We start from the raw sequence: 18144 nt of genomic DNA, 5'->3' as shown, positions 1-18144 counted from the left end.
TCTCAAAATATCATCAATTCTAAATTTCCGGAGGTCCAAATTCATGAAACCAATATCAGGAACACCCTTTACTAAATGTAGTGCCATGTGACAAGCCCTTCTTGAGGTCTACATTCTACCTGGAGAAACAGAAAATAACAAGTCAGAGATTAAATATACAGTATATCAAATGGCAATAAATTCTAAGGAAAAAGTAAAGAAGGAAAGGGGTACTAGGAATATGAGTGTTAGGGGATGGTCTTCATTTTTAGTAGGATGGTTAGGGGATAGAGGTTTTATTCAAAAATAGCATTTAAGCAGAGGCCTGAGGAGATGAGGGAGCAAGACATACGAAAAGTACCTAGTGGAAGAACATTTCAGCAAGTGCAAAGGCCCTTGGGCAGAGTGGCCTGGATTTGCTTGAGGAAGCCAACCACGCAGTGGGCATGGCCGTGCAGTATCTACTGGTCAGGTCCTTCAAGGGGTGTCTCAGCTGCAGAGAGCTGCCTCATGCCACGTCGCACTCTTCTCAGGACATCACTCATCCCATGGCTGATGATAGGGTGAAAAGGTGTAACTTTGGGCCTGACAAGCGACAACCCTGAGAGGTCATATATGCACCCACACTCCTTGCAGAGCTGCCTCCAGATTTATTGGACTGACTTCACAGTTCACGTCCCCTCTTCCCCATCCTGCCTTACCCCACTTCTGCAAACAGGTGTTGATCTTCAGTAAATACCCAGCACAACGAACTGCCTCTCAGTGTCTGCCATACAAAAAGCAAGTGAGGGAGCAGTTGGAGATGAGTTTGAAAAGACATGTGCACCCTTGACTTTGGCTTTCTTTTTTCTTTCTTTCTTTCTTTTTTTTTTTTTTTTTTTTTTTTTGAGAGTCTCACTCTCTGGGCCAGGCTTGAGTGCAGTGGTGTAATCTCGGCTCACTGCAACCTCCATCTCCTGGATTCAAGCAATTCTCCTGCCTCAGCCTCCTGAGTAGCTGGGATTACAGGCACCCGCCACCACACCTGGCTAATTTTTGTATTTTTAGTAGAGACGGGGTTTCACCATGTTGGCCAGGATGGTCTCAAACTCCTAACCTCAGGTGATCCATCCGCCTCGGCCTCCCAAAGTGCTGGGATTACAGGCATGAGCCACCCCACCCAGCCCTGACTTTGGCTTTGACTCTGAAAGAGGGGTGTAGATGGTTAAGAGCAAAGAGCTGGCAGAGCCGGCGCCGGAGGAGACGCACGCAGCTCACATTGTCTTCTCCGCACTGCTGCTGTTACAGTGGTCTCCAGCGCCTTCCCTCTCCTGTGCAAAATGGCAACTCTTAAGGAAAAACTCATTGCACCAGTTGCGGAAGAAGAGGCAACAGTCCCAAACAGTAAGATCACTGTAGTGGGTGTTGGACAAGTTGGTATGGCGTGTGCTATCAGCATTCTGGGAAAGTCTCTGGCTGATGAACTTGCTCTTGTGGATGTTTTGGAAGATAAGCTTAAAGGAGAAATGATGGATCTGCAGCATGGGAGCTTATTTCTTCAGACGCCTAAAATTGTGGCAGATAAAGATTATTCTGTGACTGCCAATTCTAAGATTGTAGTGGTAACTGCAGGAGTCCGTCAGCAAGAAGGGGAGAGTCGAGTCAATCTGGTGTAGAGAAATGTTAATGTCTTCAAATTCATTATTCCTCAGATTGTCAAGTACAGTCCTGATTGCATCATAATTGTGGTTTCCAACCCAGTGGACATTCTTACATATGTTACCTGGAAACTAAGTGGATTACCCAAACACCGCGTGATTGGAAGTGGATGTAATCTGGATTCTGCTAGATTTCGCTACCTTATGGCTGAAAAACTTGGCATTCATCCCAGCAGCTGCCATGGGTGGATTTTGGGGGAACATGGCGACTCAAGTGTGGCTGTGTGGAGTGGCGTGAATGTGGCAGGTGTTTCTCTCCAGGAATTGAATCCAGAAATGGGAACTGACAATGATAGTGAAAATTGGAAGGAAGTGCATAAGATGGTGGTTGAAAGTGCCTATGAAGTCATCAAGCTAAAAGGATATACCAACTGGGCTATTGGATTAAGTGTGGCTGATCTTATTGAATCCATGTTGAAAAATCTATCCAGGATTCATCCCGTGTCAACAATGGTAAAGGGGATGTATGGCATCGAGAATGAAGTCTTCCTGAGCCTTCCGTGTATCCTCAATGCCCGAGGATTAACCAGCGTTATCAACCAGAAGCTAAAGGATGATGAAGTTGCTCAGCTCAAGAAAAGTGCAGATACCCTGTGGGACATCCAGAAGGACTTAAAAGACCTGTGACTACTGGGCTCTAGGCTATAGAAATTTAAAAACTACAATGTTATTAACTCTGAGCCTTTAGTTTTCATCCGTGTACATGGATCGCAGTTTGCTTTGATCTTCTTCAATATGTGAATTTGGGCTCACAGAATCAAAGCCTATGCTTGGTTTAATGCTTGCAATATGAGCTCTTGAACAAATAAAATTAACTATTGTAGTGTGAAAAAACAAAAAAAAGAGCAAAGAGCTGGCTTGATCTGATTTACACTTAAAAGGATCCTCCAGCTGCTCTATTGGGAATAGAAGGGAGGAGTACAAAGGCAAAAGCAGGCAGGGGACACCACTAATCCAGGTAAGGGGATGGATCGGACCAAGCAGTGGTGATGGGGGAGGGGGTGGTGAGAATTAGGGGGGATCTGGGGATATTTTGAAGGAATATATCAGCACTTGCTGATGAATTGGATGTAGAATAAGAAGGAAGAGACATGTCAGGGATGACTTCTTGGTTTTAGACTCTGTGACAGGAGGAGCAGGGTTGCCCTTTCCTGAGGTGGAGATGATGTGGAGGAAGTGAGTTTGCTGGAGAAGAGTGGGAGTTTGATTTCTGACTTGTGACAATTGAGATATCTTTTGGGCAGTCAAGTAGAGATGTCAAGACAGTAGAATATATGAGTCTAGACTTCGAGAGGTCTGAGATTGAGATATAAATTTAAAGTCATCAGCATATGAATGAATAGTATATAAAGCCATGAGTTGCTGGGAAGAGTGACTACAAAAAGAAGAGAAAAGATGTCCAAGGACCAAACCTTGGCGCTTTCATTGCAACAATGCACTGTCCCCTTGTGGTCATGGTACCGCTTTCTTAACGATGACAACCATACTCTGTGATAAGCAGGGGTGTTATCAGAAGAGACAGGTAGGTTAGACGACCAGTGAGGACTTCACCTCAATTTGAGATGCTTGCTCTCAAAAAACCTCATATTATCTTTCTCTTAGACTGTCAGCATGAAAAGTATATTATTTCTACTTGGAACCAGCCTTTATTAGACACCCTGGTCCTTCTGCTGTCCAGGATTGACAGATCAACCCAATGCCCAAACTATGTTAACAAATATGTTAGCTGGGGAAGGTAAAGAAGAAATATGCCAAGACAGAAGGGACTGAGATCATCATCCTGTTTACTAAACAAGGCAATTCAGGCTTACAAAGCACTTCAGGCTGCAACAGTACCTCATGCTGGGAAACAAAGAACAGCAATATTAATCAACCAAGCTTTGACTCTGGACCCAAGATACTCTTCCTTAAAACATCATGCCCAGAATAGATCCCCTAATCTTCATTGAAACAACCTTTGTCAATCAAGTCACAGTTTAATTTTCGTTGTCACTAAAAAGAAACTCAAGTTGTAGATCACCTGAAAATGACATGGCTTCTACTTTCAATGAACAAACAATTCACATTAAGAAAAGTGACCGTAGAGCTCTGCAAATCCATTCCAGTTAAAATACAAAGGCAGGAATCACACATGTACATATGAGTTCTTAATAGAAATCTTTATTTTTCTGTGTATGTCTGCATTAGAAAGGAAAAAGCCAGATGCAAAGGCATGTGCAAAAATAGGAAAAGAGTTTTTTTTAACTCAATGTTTCTCAATCTTAAGGTGTAGATGAATTTTATGAAATCTTGTTAAATACAGATTCTGATTCAATAAGATCTGGAGTAGGATCTGGATTTCTGGATTTTTATCAAACTCCCAGGTGTGCTAATGTTGCTGGTTCACAACCTCTAGTAACAACACTTTAGTTACCATTATCTGATAAGAGAGTAAATTGACCATGTGACAGAGAAAAATGCCCTGCAGACACTTAAGCTCACTGGAAGATCTTGAACATATGTGCACATTTACAGAGCAGGAAGACGTTTCACTATAAGCAGAAAGATTCTAAGTGTATAATACCTGTTCAAAACTAAGGAAACCAGAGAGGAAAATCACAAAATTTTAGAGAAGAAAAGGTCAAACAATAATTGAAAAACATAGACCATTCCATTAAATTGGTACCTAATTATACAAAGGTCTTTCTGTTTCTTTGAATTTTACAATCTAACCTAATTTATACATCTTATTTAAAGGTAATGCATATGCTGGGTTTTAATAGCTCATTTCAATGCTTTGGGGATTTTTTTAAAAAGATTAATTCTGTGGGGATGGTTTTTATATTTTCTTTGATTTCATTGTCTAAAGGGTTCACAATCCTGGCTGCACATTATAACCCGGAGAGTTTTAAAAGTATGGATTCCTAGTCCCACCCCTAGAGAATATGATTTTATTACTCTAATGATGGGTTCTGAGACTCTGTAAAATTTAAGCCTCCCCAGGTGATTCTAATATGCAGCCCAGGGTGAGAACCGATGAATTTAACCAAGCCTAAGAGATCTTGTGGGCTCCATGAGCCTATAACCCAGGAAACATCATCCACGTAGTGGTAGGCTAGCAGCAGGAAATGACTTGTGGAGACTAATCTTGCAAACTCAAACTTATAAAGTTATAGCAAACATCATAAAGAATTAACCAAATCCTTTGATCTCAAAACTTTCTAAAAACCTAGTCACTTATCTTTCCCCTTTCCACTTTTCTAAATCAAAGGCTTCAGACAGATTATCTGTAAGCAGGTTTCAAAAGACTCCCACTGAAATTGAAATGTTGGTCCCAGCAGATATCAGAATGAAACTGATATGAAGAACTATTCTTGAAGTGTCGGAGTTACCTATTGATCCTATAGTGCTTTAAAATATACAGGAAGGAAGGAAGGGAAGAAGGATGGTAAGAAGGAAAGGAAGGAAGGAAGGAAGGAAGGAAGGAAGGAAGGAAGGAAGGAAGGAAGGAAGGAAGGAAGGAAGGAAGGAGAGAAGGAGAGGGAGGGAAGAAAGAAAGGAAGGAAGGAATAAGGGAAGGAAGGAAGGAAGGAAGGAGGAAGGAAGGAAGGCAGGAATGGAAGGAAGGAAGGAAGGAGGGAGGGAGGGAGGGAGGGAGGGAGGGAGGGAGGGAGGGAGGGAGGGAGGAAGGAGGGAAAGAAGGAGGGAAGGAAGGGAGGGAGGCAGGGAGGGAAGGAAGGAAAGAGGGAAGGAGGGAAGGAAGGAAGGAGGAAGGAAGGAAGGAAGGAAGGAAGGAAGGAAGGAAGGAAGGAAGGAAGGAAGGAAGGAAGGAAGAAAGGAAAGGAAAGGAAGGAAGGAAGGGAGGAAGGGAGGAAAGGGAAGGAAGGGAAGGGAAGGAAGGAAAGAAGGAATGAAGGAAAGGAAGGAAAGAAGGAAGGAATGAAGGAAGGAAGGAAGGAGGGAGGGAGGGAAGGAGGGAGGGAGGAAGGAAGGAAAGAAGGAAGGGGGGAAGGAAGGAAGGAAGGAAGGAAGGAAGGAAGGAAGGAAGGAGAGGGAGGGAAGAAAGAAAGGAAGGAAGGAATAAGGGAAGGAAGGAAGGAGGGAGGGAGGGAGGGAAGGAGGGAGGGAGGAAGGAAGAAAAGAAGGAAGGAGGGAAGGAAGGATGGAAGGAAGGGAGGGAGGCAGGGAGGGAAGGAAGGAAAGAAGGAAGGGGGGAAGGGGGAAGGAAGGAAGGAAGGAAGAAAGGAAGGAAGGAAGGAAGGAGGGAAGGGAAGGAAAGGAAAGGAAGGAAGGGAGGAAAGGAAAGGAAGGAAAGAAGGAAGAAGGAGGAGGAAGGAAAGGAAGGAAAGGAAGGAAGAAGGAAGGAAGGAAGGAAGGAAGGAAGGAAGGAAGGAAGGAAAGGAGGGAGGGAGGAGGGAGGAAGGAGAAGTGAGGAAGGAAGGAAAGAAGGAAGGAGGGAGGGAAGGAAGGAAGGAAGGAAGGAAGGAAGGAAAGGAAGGAAGGAAAGGAAGGAAAGAAGGAAAGGAGGAAGGAAGGAAGGAGGAAGGAAGGAAGGAAGGAAGGAGGAAGGAAGGAAGGAAGGGAAGGGAAGGGAAGGAAAGGAAAGGAAGGGAGGAAGGGAGGAAAGGGAAGGAAGGGAAGGGAAGGAAGGAAAGGAAAGAAAAGAAGGAAGGAAGGAAGGAAAGGAAAGAAAAGAAGGAAGGAAGGAAAGGAATGAAAGGAAGGAAGGAAGAGAAGGAAGGAAGGAGAGGAAGGAAACGAAAGGAAAGAAGGGAAGGGGAGGGAAGGAGGAAGGAAGGAAGGAAGGAAGGAAGGAAGGAAGGAAGGAAGGAAGGAAGGAGAAGGGAAGGGAAGGGAAGGAAGGAAGGAAGGAAGGAAGGAAGGAAGGAAGGAAGGAAGGAAGGGAAGGAAAGGAAAGGAAGGAAGGAAGGGAGGAAGGGAGGAAAGGGAAGGAAGGGAAGGGAAGGAAGGAAAGAAGGAAGGAATGAAGGTAGGAAGGAAGGAGGGCGGGAGGGAGGGAAGGAGGGAAGGAGGAAGGAAGGAAAGAAGGAGGGAGGGAAGGAAGGAAGGAAGGAAGGAAGGAAGGAAGGAAGGAAGGAAGGAAGGAAAGAAGGAGAGGGAGGGAAGAAAGAAAGGAAGGAAGGAATAAGGGAGGGAAGGGAAGGAAGGAAGGAGGGAGGGAGGGAGGGAGGGAAGGAGGCAGGGAGGAAGGAAGGAAAGAAGGAAGGAGGGAAGGAAGGACGGAAGGAAGGGAGGGAGGCAGGGAGGGAAGGAAGGAAAGAAGGAAGGAGGGAAGGAGGGAAAGAAGGAAGGAAGGAAGGGAAGGAAGGAAAGGAAAGGAAGGAAGGAATGAATGAAGGAAGGAAGGAGGGAGGGAAGGAGGGAGTGAGGAAGGAAGGAAGGAAGGAAGGAAGGAAGGAAGGAAGGAAGGAGGGAGGGAGGGAGGGAGGGAGGGAAGCAGGGAGTGAGGAAGGAATGAAAGAAGGAAGGAGGGAGGGAAGGAAGGAAGGAAAGGAAGGAAAGAAGGAAAGGAGGAAGGAAGGAAGGGAAGAAGGAAAGGAGGAAGAAAGGAAGGAAGGAAGGAAAGAAGGAAGGAAGGAAGGAAGGAAGGAAGGAAGGAAGGAAGGAAGGAAGGAAAGGAAAGGAAAGGAAAGGAAGGGAGGAAGGGAGGAAAGGGAAGGAAGGGAATGGAAGGAAGGAAAGGAAAGAAAAGAAGGAAGGAAGGAAAGGAATGAAAAGAAGGAAGGAAGGAAGGAAAGGAAGGAAAGGAAGGAAGGAAGAGAAGGAAGGAAGGAGAGGAAGGAAAGGAAAGGAAAGAAGGGAAGGGGAGGGAAGGAAGAAGGAAGGAAGGAAGGAGAAGGGAAGGGAAGGAAGGAAGGAAGGAAGGAAGGAAGGAAGGAAGGAAGGAAGGAAGGAAGGAAGGAAGGAAAAGAAGGGAGGGAGGAAGGAAGGAAAGAAGGAAGGAAGGGAAAAAGGGATGGACGGAGGGAGGGAAGGTGGGAGGAGGGAAGGAGGGAGGGAGGGAGGGAGGACAGTAAACTCCTTTGAAATAATACTGTACTTTTTTTCTGTAAGCTGATTTTGAGCAGAAATTGTCCAAAAAAGTAGTTGTTATGAACACCAATGTCTAAATCTGAGTCTAAAAGTGAAAGGACAAATTATTAAAACATGAATTTTTTTCCTTCAGATTTCACAGTCCACATGGAACAGGCACTACAAGGATAAGACACTGGGAGAAAGCCTTATGGCTTAGCTTAATTTACTGAAAGTTAACAACAATAAGATAAAGGTGAATAAGATCTCCATGTAACTCAGCTCATTCCCGTCTATTCTCCAGTCACAGACAGCACTCCTGAATCCAACCAGCCATTTAAGAAAATGTGCTCATCTGAACAACAGGGAAATTTAGCGAGAATCAGTAAATGGCTCAGGGCAGAAATAAATCACCTTTATATATGAAGAATGGCACAGTTCCATAACATTATCTTTGATTCTTCCATCTGTTAGTGAGAAAAACAAGAATTTGCCTTTCTACAATGGAAAGTCCAATGAGAATCTAAGATGGAACCCGCTTCTTCTTTCTCTTTGACTTTGTTTTGGCTTTCACAGACCATCAAAGTGTGGTATGACAAGGACTGTCCAAAAACGATCCTTGGAGTTCACATGGGGTTTCCCGGACAAGGAGCCAGTATGCACTGAGGGCTCCTCCCTTCTCACAGTGGGGGACCTGCACCCACATTCAGCTTCCCACAACAGTGGTGCCCCTGGCAGAAGGGGCAGCAAGCTCCCATGGGCCTGAGGTCACCAAGTGCTTGGCAGCCAACTTTCTAGAGTAGTTCCTAAAAGAAAATCTGGCACCTATTTCTGGACTAGCTGGCATCCAAATAGACTACTTTTCCCTTCCCTGACAAAGTGATTATCCCAGATACTTATAAAAAGAGGATACAACGGGGGGCCAATGTCCCTCTCCTGTAACACAAACATGCGCCCAGCAAGCCTCTCTATGAAATGAAAGAAGTATCCAAGGATCTCTGTCTTCTCTCACTGACGCCAGTTCACCTCAGCTAGGCTTCCTCAGATGCCTAAGGTCAGCTTGCAGCTGGGTGAGTTAGCATGGCTCACCATGAGTCTGGCAGTTGGCTGGCTTTTGACTAGAGTACCTCAATTCTCTTCTACTGACATCTCATCCTCCACTAAGCTGCTGCCTCAGCCTGCTACAGCTCTCACAAAAAAGTACCAGGCACTGAGTGCCTTAAACAATAGAAATTGCTTTCCTTGCAGTTCTAAAGACTAGAAGTCCAAGATCCAGGTGTCATAAAGATTGTTTCCTCTGAGGGCCTCTCTCCTCCACTTGCAGATGCCATCTTCTCCCTGTGTCCTCACATGATCTTTCTTCAGTATGTGTTTGTGTCCCAATCTACTCTTTTTATAAAGACACCATTCATATTGGATTAGGACCCATCTTCGTGACTTCACTTAACATGAATTACCCCTTTAAAGACTCTATCTCCAAATGCAGTCACATTCTAACATACTGGAGGTTAAGATTTAAATGTATGAATGTGTAGAGGACATGATTCATCCCATAGCAGTTTGCCATGGGCTCATTTACCTGTGTTCCCGGCACATCAAGAGAAAAAGTTCCAATACTTCTGCTTGTATTTCATTTGCTTAATTTCCGTTGGCCAAAGCTAGTCTCAAGGCCAGAGTCAATGTGGGGTAACACTACCAAGGGATGTGGATGGAAGGAGGGGGATAATTTGCAGCCTTTTTTGTAGTCTACTACATGTTGTGATAGAACTATATAAGAATTTACCTGTTCTTGCTCTTGAAGAATTTCTTCTGAGTAGAGGTTAAGTTCAGATACCTCTTACCACAAACAGAACTTCCCAGTATAATGCAATTCATATTAATGGACTATGGCTTGTTACGATGTCAATATAAACAAGTCTTGCAATCTTCTTATGAAACAGGAAAAGTAATCTTCATCCTTCCTTTTCTCACACAGACCTTATGAGATCAGATGTGAAAATTCTTTGGAAGAAATACAATCTCAGTATTTCAGTGGCATATGTATTAGACTGGCCAAATTGGAGTTATCTGAGCTCAAATAATATGAATATTTTGAATCAATGCCAAGTCATTTAATAGAGATACGCTGCCTTGGGTGTTGGCCTCTCTCTGAAGTTTCCCCAAACATTGCCTTTTAACAAGACATTTCAAGATGCAGCCTAAGCCTTTCAAGTGACATTCCTGACTCACTGCTAAGCCTCTGTCAAGCTTAGCTCCTGTCCAGTGGTCAGTAAATAGCATAAGATTTGCACAGTTCATTTGCTCCATCTCAGTTTGACTGGTGTCAGAATCTTCAGCGCTTCCAAGAACCAACGAGCACAGAAAATGAGTTTTTGTCATAAATACTTCATAGGAAAGAACAAGGTCAGACGTCTATCTGCGTCCAGCCCAGGCTTTTAAAACACAGTTCAAGCCCTTCCTAGTCCATAATCACTTTCTCTGATTATCCTCACCCACAGTGATTCCCTCCTCCTTTGAACTTCAATAATGCTTTATTGACTAAACCAGACTTAATAGGGAACAAGTGAAAGCTAGTTTTATTTTTCATCACTTTTCCCCATAAGTCTGATCAACACAGTTATTCTTTACCACCTCTTTGATGAAATTTTGCTGTATATTCCCATTGCTTTGGTCACTTTCAGATATAAAAATGTCCAACGAAGGTAATAGGAGCAGAATATGAGCCAAATCTAATCGTATAATCACAAAAAGTCAATATAGGTCCGTACAATGTAGAAACTCCTATTTAACAAAGCCCTTTCCTCTCCCTCATCTGGCACCTTCCTCAGGCTTGGAAGCCTGCCATGGAGAAGAGGCAGTGGTTAACTCTACCTTTCCTCTTTTCTCTGCTCCACCTCCTCTTCTACTCACCAGCTGCTGTCATAGTTGAGATCTGGAGGTAGTGTCCTTTGGCCACTGCAGGTGTCTGAAGTGGACTCTTCCTCTCCTGATGTGCTTTGCTGTTTTCTAGAGATTTTCTTCTTTTGACTCCAGTTTTGTTGCCTCATGCAATGCTTTTCTGCTTTGAACTTCCACTTCTGCTTCCAGGGACTCATCTCTCAGTTAGGTCATATCAACCTTCCAGTTGACCTTCTTGGGTGACCAAAAGGATTCATCAAAGCCATCTCCCCTCTAAGACTCACCTTCCCAGACAATATATTTCTTAACCCCCCCTATTGGCAGAATTTCAGCTCACTCTCACTTCAGCTATCTCTTTCTAGATTTTGCTGAATCTGGACTGCTGACCAGACACAGCCCCAGCCATCTGCCTGTATTCATTTTGAATGAGAATAAGATGTCAATCTCTAAGTATACCAAATTAGAAGTAATGTGGCTGGCCTTTCTGAGTAATTTCCTTGAATCCCTTCTTCGTTGGCTTAAAATCAGTGGAAAGTATTCATGAGGGTGGAAGAAATGCACAGAACCCTCTCAGCTCTCTCCAAAGAAATTCTCTTTCCACTCTTCTTCCATCTCTCTCTCCTACAATTGCTGGAAGTGGGTGGTAGGTCAGTGAGCACAGAACCAGCTTCACAGCCTCCTTGCACAATCTGCTCAGGTGGTCTCGTCTAGCACACTGTCTTATGAGTGTGGATACTTGGCAGTAGATGGTTTGTTCTCAGCCTTTGGAATCTTCACTGAAAATCTGAGATGAGGGTAAGAATAACATTTAACAACTTATTACTCTTCTACATATACCACCCTTAACAAAATTGCCTTATTTTGCAGAGTGCCACTATATGACCAGCCATATTTAGACCTTGGGAAGATGAGAGTTTAGAGAGAATTAAACAAATGAGAAAGAGAATATAGTTTGTATTCTTGAGGTTAAGACAACCTAGTGGAGACTATAGCAAAAAGTTTTTAAAATTATCGATCTGCCCCAATTGTCTGATGCCCCATCTCTTCGGAAACTCACCCCCCACTTTTCAGAGGGTCCTCAACAGCTACGTTTGCATGATAATGCCACTCACTAGCCACAGCCCACTGGACCTATGCCTGGCATATTCCTCAAGATAGGCCAGTTCTATTACTCTCCTGGGAATCAAGAATTGGACTGAAAATCCTATCAAATGCTGTAGCTGGAAAGGTGGGCATATTGAATAGAGGAGCAGAGAAAATCATTCTGCAGACAAAGAGTGAGAATGGGATAAATACAAAGACATGGACGGAGAGTGATTCTGTAAACTTTCTGCTTCCTGGTTATCTTCCAGTTGACTGACTGCATCCCTGTCCTTGGGGCTTATGACCCTCTCTATATCCGTACACAAATTATCTTTTTCCTTAGATTAACTAAAGTTAGTTTCTGTTCTGCAATCCAAAATATCCTAAACAATACAGAAACAATACATAAAAGGGATTTGAGAACACAGCAACAGCACATGGGCAAATATGGTTGATTACCGAAGGCATCACAGAGACTCATTATCTGGTGTAGGCCTCAGAAGATGAGTAGAATTTTTATGAGACAAAATTGAAAATATTCCAGTTAGAGAAATTAGTATAAGCAATAGCAAGAGGGTAGAGAACATTCAACATTTAGCTGAGAGGCCTAATGTGTCAAGAGAAGTCACCGGAAAGAAAATTAGATAAATAGATAAAGGAAAAATTTTAGAGAATCATGAAAACCATTCAAAAGAAGTAAAGAAATTCTTAAATTTCAACTAGAATCTGTGCTATAGAAACTAATTATTAAACTAATAGGACAAAAATCAAAAAGTAAGGGGACTGGAGACATGGGCAGCAGATAGAAAGTAACTGCAATAACCCAAGAAAGGAGTAATGAGGGATCCATCCAGGACAGTGATAATTGGAATAGGAGGGGAAAGGCCAGCTTGACATTTTGGTGCTGAAATCAGAGTAGGAAGTGAGTGATAGTCCCAGGGCAGAAATAATCTCAGATCTAAATGGTACTAAACGTGGCCATGTCTGAGACGATTTAATGAGCTGCTTTCCTGGTAGGCTAGGCTACTGGACAAGTTGGATGCATGCTGTAGCAGACACGTGCTGTTTCCCAACTAGCAGCATCTTTCCCCTTCTTTGGGTGGCATCACTGCAATTTATTTTGAGGAATCGGATGAGGAATATCTCCTAAACTTACAAGATCCATCTCACCTCAGAACTTTAGATGTGACACAAATATCAGTATCTCTGTAATGTCTCTGTCATGGAAAGAGACAAGTGAAGCAGTATCAGACTCTGTAGCTCTCAACCCTAGAAGTAAAGAGTCAGGTTTATAAAAACCTCACCCTGAACTCACCTATTGTGTGATTCCCACTCCAAGTCAGACATCCTTGGTGAGGAAGGTCCTCTGTGGGCATCAAACAACTATCATACAATTAATCTTCCAAAGCCCCCTCCTGCTACATTTTGCACCACAGAGTCTATAATGTTAGAATTTTGACTCTCCCATTTACCAACTGTGCAACCTTGGCCAAGATAATTCACTTTGTTCTAATTCATCATCTTCATCCATAAAATGGGAATGACAGTAACACCTACCAGATAGGGATTATGAAGATTAACCTAAGACTCACAAGGTGCTTAGGACACTGTCTGGTGCATGTAGAAGGCTCATATAAGAAGCTAATAGTATCAGAAGTACTTGAACATTTTGGCTGGTTATTGTCCAAAAAGCAGCTCAGCTTCTCATTGCGCAAGGGCTCAGATAGTTGCATTTGGCACATTATATCCAATTTCTCATAAACAAGCCTACCCATAAAGTAATTTCATGGTCTGCTTAAGAGTGCACTTCATGGAAAACTCATCCTAGTGGGCCTATTCCAATGATGGAGCTAAATTTGAAGTCAGAAGTTTCAAGGAGATTGTTCTAATATCCTTCTTTGGTGAGTGAAGTGTTTGGATGGTAATGTGTGCCCTCCACTTTTTCATAATAAATAATACAGACCTTGGAGTCTAAACCATATACATTTGCCAGTGATTTTTACATCTGCTGTATTTTTTCTTTTAACAGAAAGATTTCTGTCTCTGGTTTGACTAATACATGGCCCACATGCCAGCACTGCTTTTCCCCAAGCATCTATCACCAAGCATCTCTGCCAAGTTCACGTGCAACCTCAGACCTTTCTCAGCCCAGAGGAAGACAGCCTCCCTGGACCTTTTTAAAACTAGATGATATAAGACCCATTTGCCATGTAGGGTAACTTTTGTCAGGGTGAGGACCGAAAACTTGTTATTTTTTCAACAGAATGGTGAACTTGTCTCCCCAATCACTTTTTAAATTTGTTTAATTATTTTATTTTATTTTTTGAGACAGAGTCTTGCTCTGTTACCCAACTTGAAGAGCAGTGGTACAATCATAGCTCATCACAGCTTCAAACTCCTGAGCTCAAGGTGTCCTCCTGCCTCAGCCTCCCAAGTAGCTGGGACTACAGGTCTGTGTCACCATGACTGGTTTTTTGTCTGTTTGTTTGTTTGTTTGTTTGGTAGAGACAAGGTCTCACTATGTTGCCAAGGCTGGTCTTTGAATTCCTGGCCCCAAGTGCTCCTCCCACCCTGGCCTCCCAGAGCACTGAGATTGCAGGTGTGAGCCACCACACCTGGCCTCCCTAATCACTTTAATCAGCACTGCAGAATTTTCATAATACTAAGAATCAGTGCTGTAGACATTTGCTAGATAATCTGATTGTCAATAGACTGAATATTGAGAGAGCCACTGTAATAGACAACCAACCACATGATTTCCTAGGACCTTTAGGCTGTCTTCTTATTAGGTCATCAGAAAGCCAGAGATTTGGACCTTACATACATAGGGCAAGGGGTTCAGGTTAGGAGCCCTGGCTTCAAGTTCCAGACCTACCACTTATTTGTCATGAGACATAAAGACATTAATACATGTGCTGTTGACCTCCAAAGGGTTCTTATGATGAACTAGGGTGATCACGTGTGTGTGCACATGCTAACACCCTCGCATGCTTGCTCTCCAACTTGCTACCATAACATAAACCTCCAAATATCTGTGGAAACATCTTTGGTAAGGTATGCCTCAGGGATAGGCCTGATGCAACGTGTTGTCATTCATATTTAAAGACATTGCTCACTAATGACTAAATGCTCCTTTTAAAGCAACTTGTGGGTAAATTCCACCTTGAGTTTAGTCCCAGGGAACATTTATTATTTATCAAAATTTTTGAAGGATTTCTTTTATCTGACAAGGAAAATTATGTAATTTTAGTTCACTTTTTGGTTTTGATGTAGAAAGCTTGAAGCCAAGATCAATGAAAAACTGTTAAATTAGCACATCCTAGGTGCCTGGGAACATCTATTCCTGTTGTTCCTTTTAAAGCATGAGTTCTACTGCTATTTTTAACCCAACTCTTCTACATTATATTGAATTTTATATGAAAGCTCACATTCTTTCACGAGGAGGAGTACAAATTAAGGCGAAATCAGAGATGAGTGACTGAGGAAAACTGCACCATCATTCACCCTGAAGATCTTCCAGAAGGAAACAGACACCTGCCCAGCAGGCCAGACAGTCATCTACCCCGGAGGTACCTTCTAGGGGCCTCTTTCAACTCGGAGATTCCTTCACTCCATCTGCACCCATGGCATTGTGGCAACAGTAAGATTATTTAGGACAAAGATAATCAACTCAAGAAGCCTACCTTGATCCCCAGCCCACCAATAACCCTTCTCCAGGTCCCAGCAAGTTCCCCACTGGAACCTAGCGAGAAAGGCCCAAGCTGGCTCCTCTCCCAGTCCCTTGGGCTGAGGACAACAGAGGCAGGAAATCCCAGGGCATACACAAGCATGCTCTTTTTCACTTGGTGTATTTCCAGAGAATTACTCTAACGTTACTTTGTGATAAAGTTAGCAAACATGTGTGTTTCACCCACTATGTGCCAGCAACACATCACAGGGAATAATATAAGAAGCAATTCCTAATCCCAGGGAGACTGTAGGGTTGTGGTGGAAAAGAGGCCTGTGATGATACAACCACAGTAGAGGAGAGAGTAACTGCTACACAAAAAACATAAATCAGTTCTGAGACAGTGTGACAAGAAACAGAGGGGTGGAGCAATCAACGGCCTGGACTCCGAAGCCAGACACTGTCTTGGCTCAAATTCCTCCACTGCTGTTCACCAACTCCACGGCCATGAGCAAGTCATTTAATCTCTCTGTGCCTCAGTTTCCTCTAGGGTCAGGATAATAAGAGTGTCTACATCTTGAGTTTTTATGATGACTAAATGAGTTGATCTATGGAACACACTCAAAATAGTATTAGACATATAATACATGATGTATTGGGGAGAAGGAGTGACCCAAGGGAGGATCAAAGAGACATAAAAGAAGGCAGTGACCAGTCCAATCTCCTCGTTAAACAGACCCCATGGTCAATAGTCTATGATCCTTGCCAAAAGGGAGACCCCTAGAGCCAGATTGCTCTTGCCTCCTGACAAACTGGCTCCTTTGATCATATTGTCTAAGAAACTACTCCATGGTCACTGGGGCTATGACTCTGCATTAAATACTGAGTGTCAACAACACTTTTTATGTGCCATTAAAATAAATCTAAACAATTTTAAAGCATTAAATTAAATCACTGAGTGTCCCTTTCACTGATTTTGTTCAATAATGGTAAGTTTCTCTCCATTTACTTTCGGGATTCAGTTTCCATTGAAAACTTTTCACCTTTTAGTGATTAGTCTCACTTAGTAACCTTAATTTCATCTCAAATATAAGAAATAAAGGGCATCCTAGTATCCCCAAATAGCACTTGGGAAAGAGAAGAGTTGGAAAGAGAGAGTAAATGCAACAAATGTGGCTTCTTCAAACTGCCCATAACCAGACCCTTCCCTACGTGCAGGGAGGAGGGATCAGATTCCACAGGTGTAATGTAGAGCGTATGTTAGGAGTACTCTGCCCTCACCTTAAAAGAGACCTCAAGCTCATAAATGTGCGAACATAGCCAGCTAGTTATCATAAATAATAAAGTGAGATGAAGTTTGGATAGATGGATGGATGGTTGGATGGATGGACAGATATGTGTGTTTTTAAATATCAAGAAAACTTTTACGTTCTTGAGTATTTTCCCCAATCTAAGATTTACTGTGCCTGAAATTCCACTGTTAAACTTGTTTTTCATTAAGCCCCACTCTTTGCAGACATTATTTAATACATTCGAATAGTTTCAAAATGGGTAGCTCGCTGTGTCTCCAATACGTTGGCATGAGCCGTCATCAGATTGCCCTCCGCCTAACTGGAAGAACAAGGATGGTGGGAGATGAAACCTGCAGTGAGTTCTTGAAAGGCTAGCAGCAGAGCAAAAAGGTAGCCAGTGCCCAAGACCAACTTTCTGCTCTCAGTGTTTTGCTGAGAGCTAGTCTTAGATCCCTGCCTTGTCCAATATCATTATCTAACTTAATAAAAAGGTCAGAAAAAGATTTGTCCTTCAGTCTTTGCTATCGCCTTGTAACTGGAGATTCAGAAAAGTGATGGTTGGTCATGCCTCAGTTGGTATGTCAGTCGTGACTTGGTTAGCATACTTTTTAATTGCCAGGTAAAATAAATAGTTGAATTATAATCAGTGATGACATTGCTCTGAACTGCTTGGGCTGCAAGAAGAGAAGTAAGTGGGAGTGAAGATGCTGAAAGAACAGCATCGTCATGGGTATTTCAAACCCAATCCAGTCAGCCAAATCAATCAGGGTAAAAAAACTGGCTAAAGGCCACGCTCTAGTCAATCCAGGAAGAGAAAACTGTAGCAACATATGTTCCCTTAAAAATGGAAAGTTGCAATTCATTTCCAAAGTAATCATTTCTAATGCCTGCCCCAACTTTTTATGCCTCTCTAAAGAGCCCAAAAACTTTCTTCCTGTGTGTGTGTTCACGCTGTGTTTTATTTGCATTGCAGAATATCACTGTAGCCCTCCCAGTCCTTATAAATCAAGTTTATTTTGAGATGAGAGGAATGGAACAGAAGTAGTCCCTGCTGTGACTTAATGTTGTAAGAGTTTATTTCTTTGTTTTTCTTGGGAAACTATATTGATGGGACAGGCGGGGAGAAAAGATAAAATCCCCCTCCTCCTACTCCATGTCTGTTTTCATTTTCATTTTTAAAAAGCAAATGTAGTCAAATAATCTCTTTCCAGATGTACTCAGATCAAATGGGGACACTGAATAATTGAGAAACAAGATTTCCATCTGCTCTATCCATTGAAAAGCAAAAAGTGGGAAGGCCAAAAAAAAATTGAGTCAGTTCATTCTTGCCCATGAGCACTATGAATTGATGGTTGATCCAAATGCTCCCGGGGCTGAGCCTCGCTGAGATTCCTGAGTGACTGACAACTGCAGCTCCTGCTCAACCATGCTGAGTGCCTGCGTTCTCCAAGGCTTTGGCTCAGAAACAGGCAATGCCCCCCCGGCGTCCCATCCCATTGGTTGTCATGTGTCTCAT

The 18144-nt window shown here is 43.0% G+C and overlaps 1 pseudogene across 1 annotated transcript; it reads left to right on the top strand.

Moving 5' to 3' along the window:
- The first annotated feature begins 1202 nt into the window (after positions 1-1202).
- On the top strand, positions 1203-2510 carry LOC104654387 (annotated as a pseudogene). The gene has a single exon (XR_746821.2). The product of XR_746821.2 is annotated as an L-lactate dehydrogenase B chain pseudogene (transcript).
- Positions 2511-18144: the final 15634 nt, after the last annotated feature.

The sequence above is a fragment of the Rhinopithecus roxellana genome, chromosome 14 (assembly GCF_007565055.1).
Source record: "Rhinopithecus roxellana isolate Shanxi Qingling chromosome 14, ASM756505v1, whole genome shotgun sequence".
NCBI lineage: Eukaryota > Metazoa > Chordata > Mammalia > Primates > Cercopithecidae > Rhinopithecus > Rhinopithecus roxellana.
Note: the sequence above shows the minus strand (reverse complement) of the source record. Positions and strands in the feature narration are given on the sequence as shown.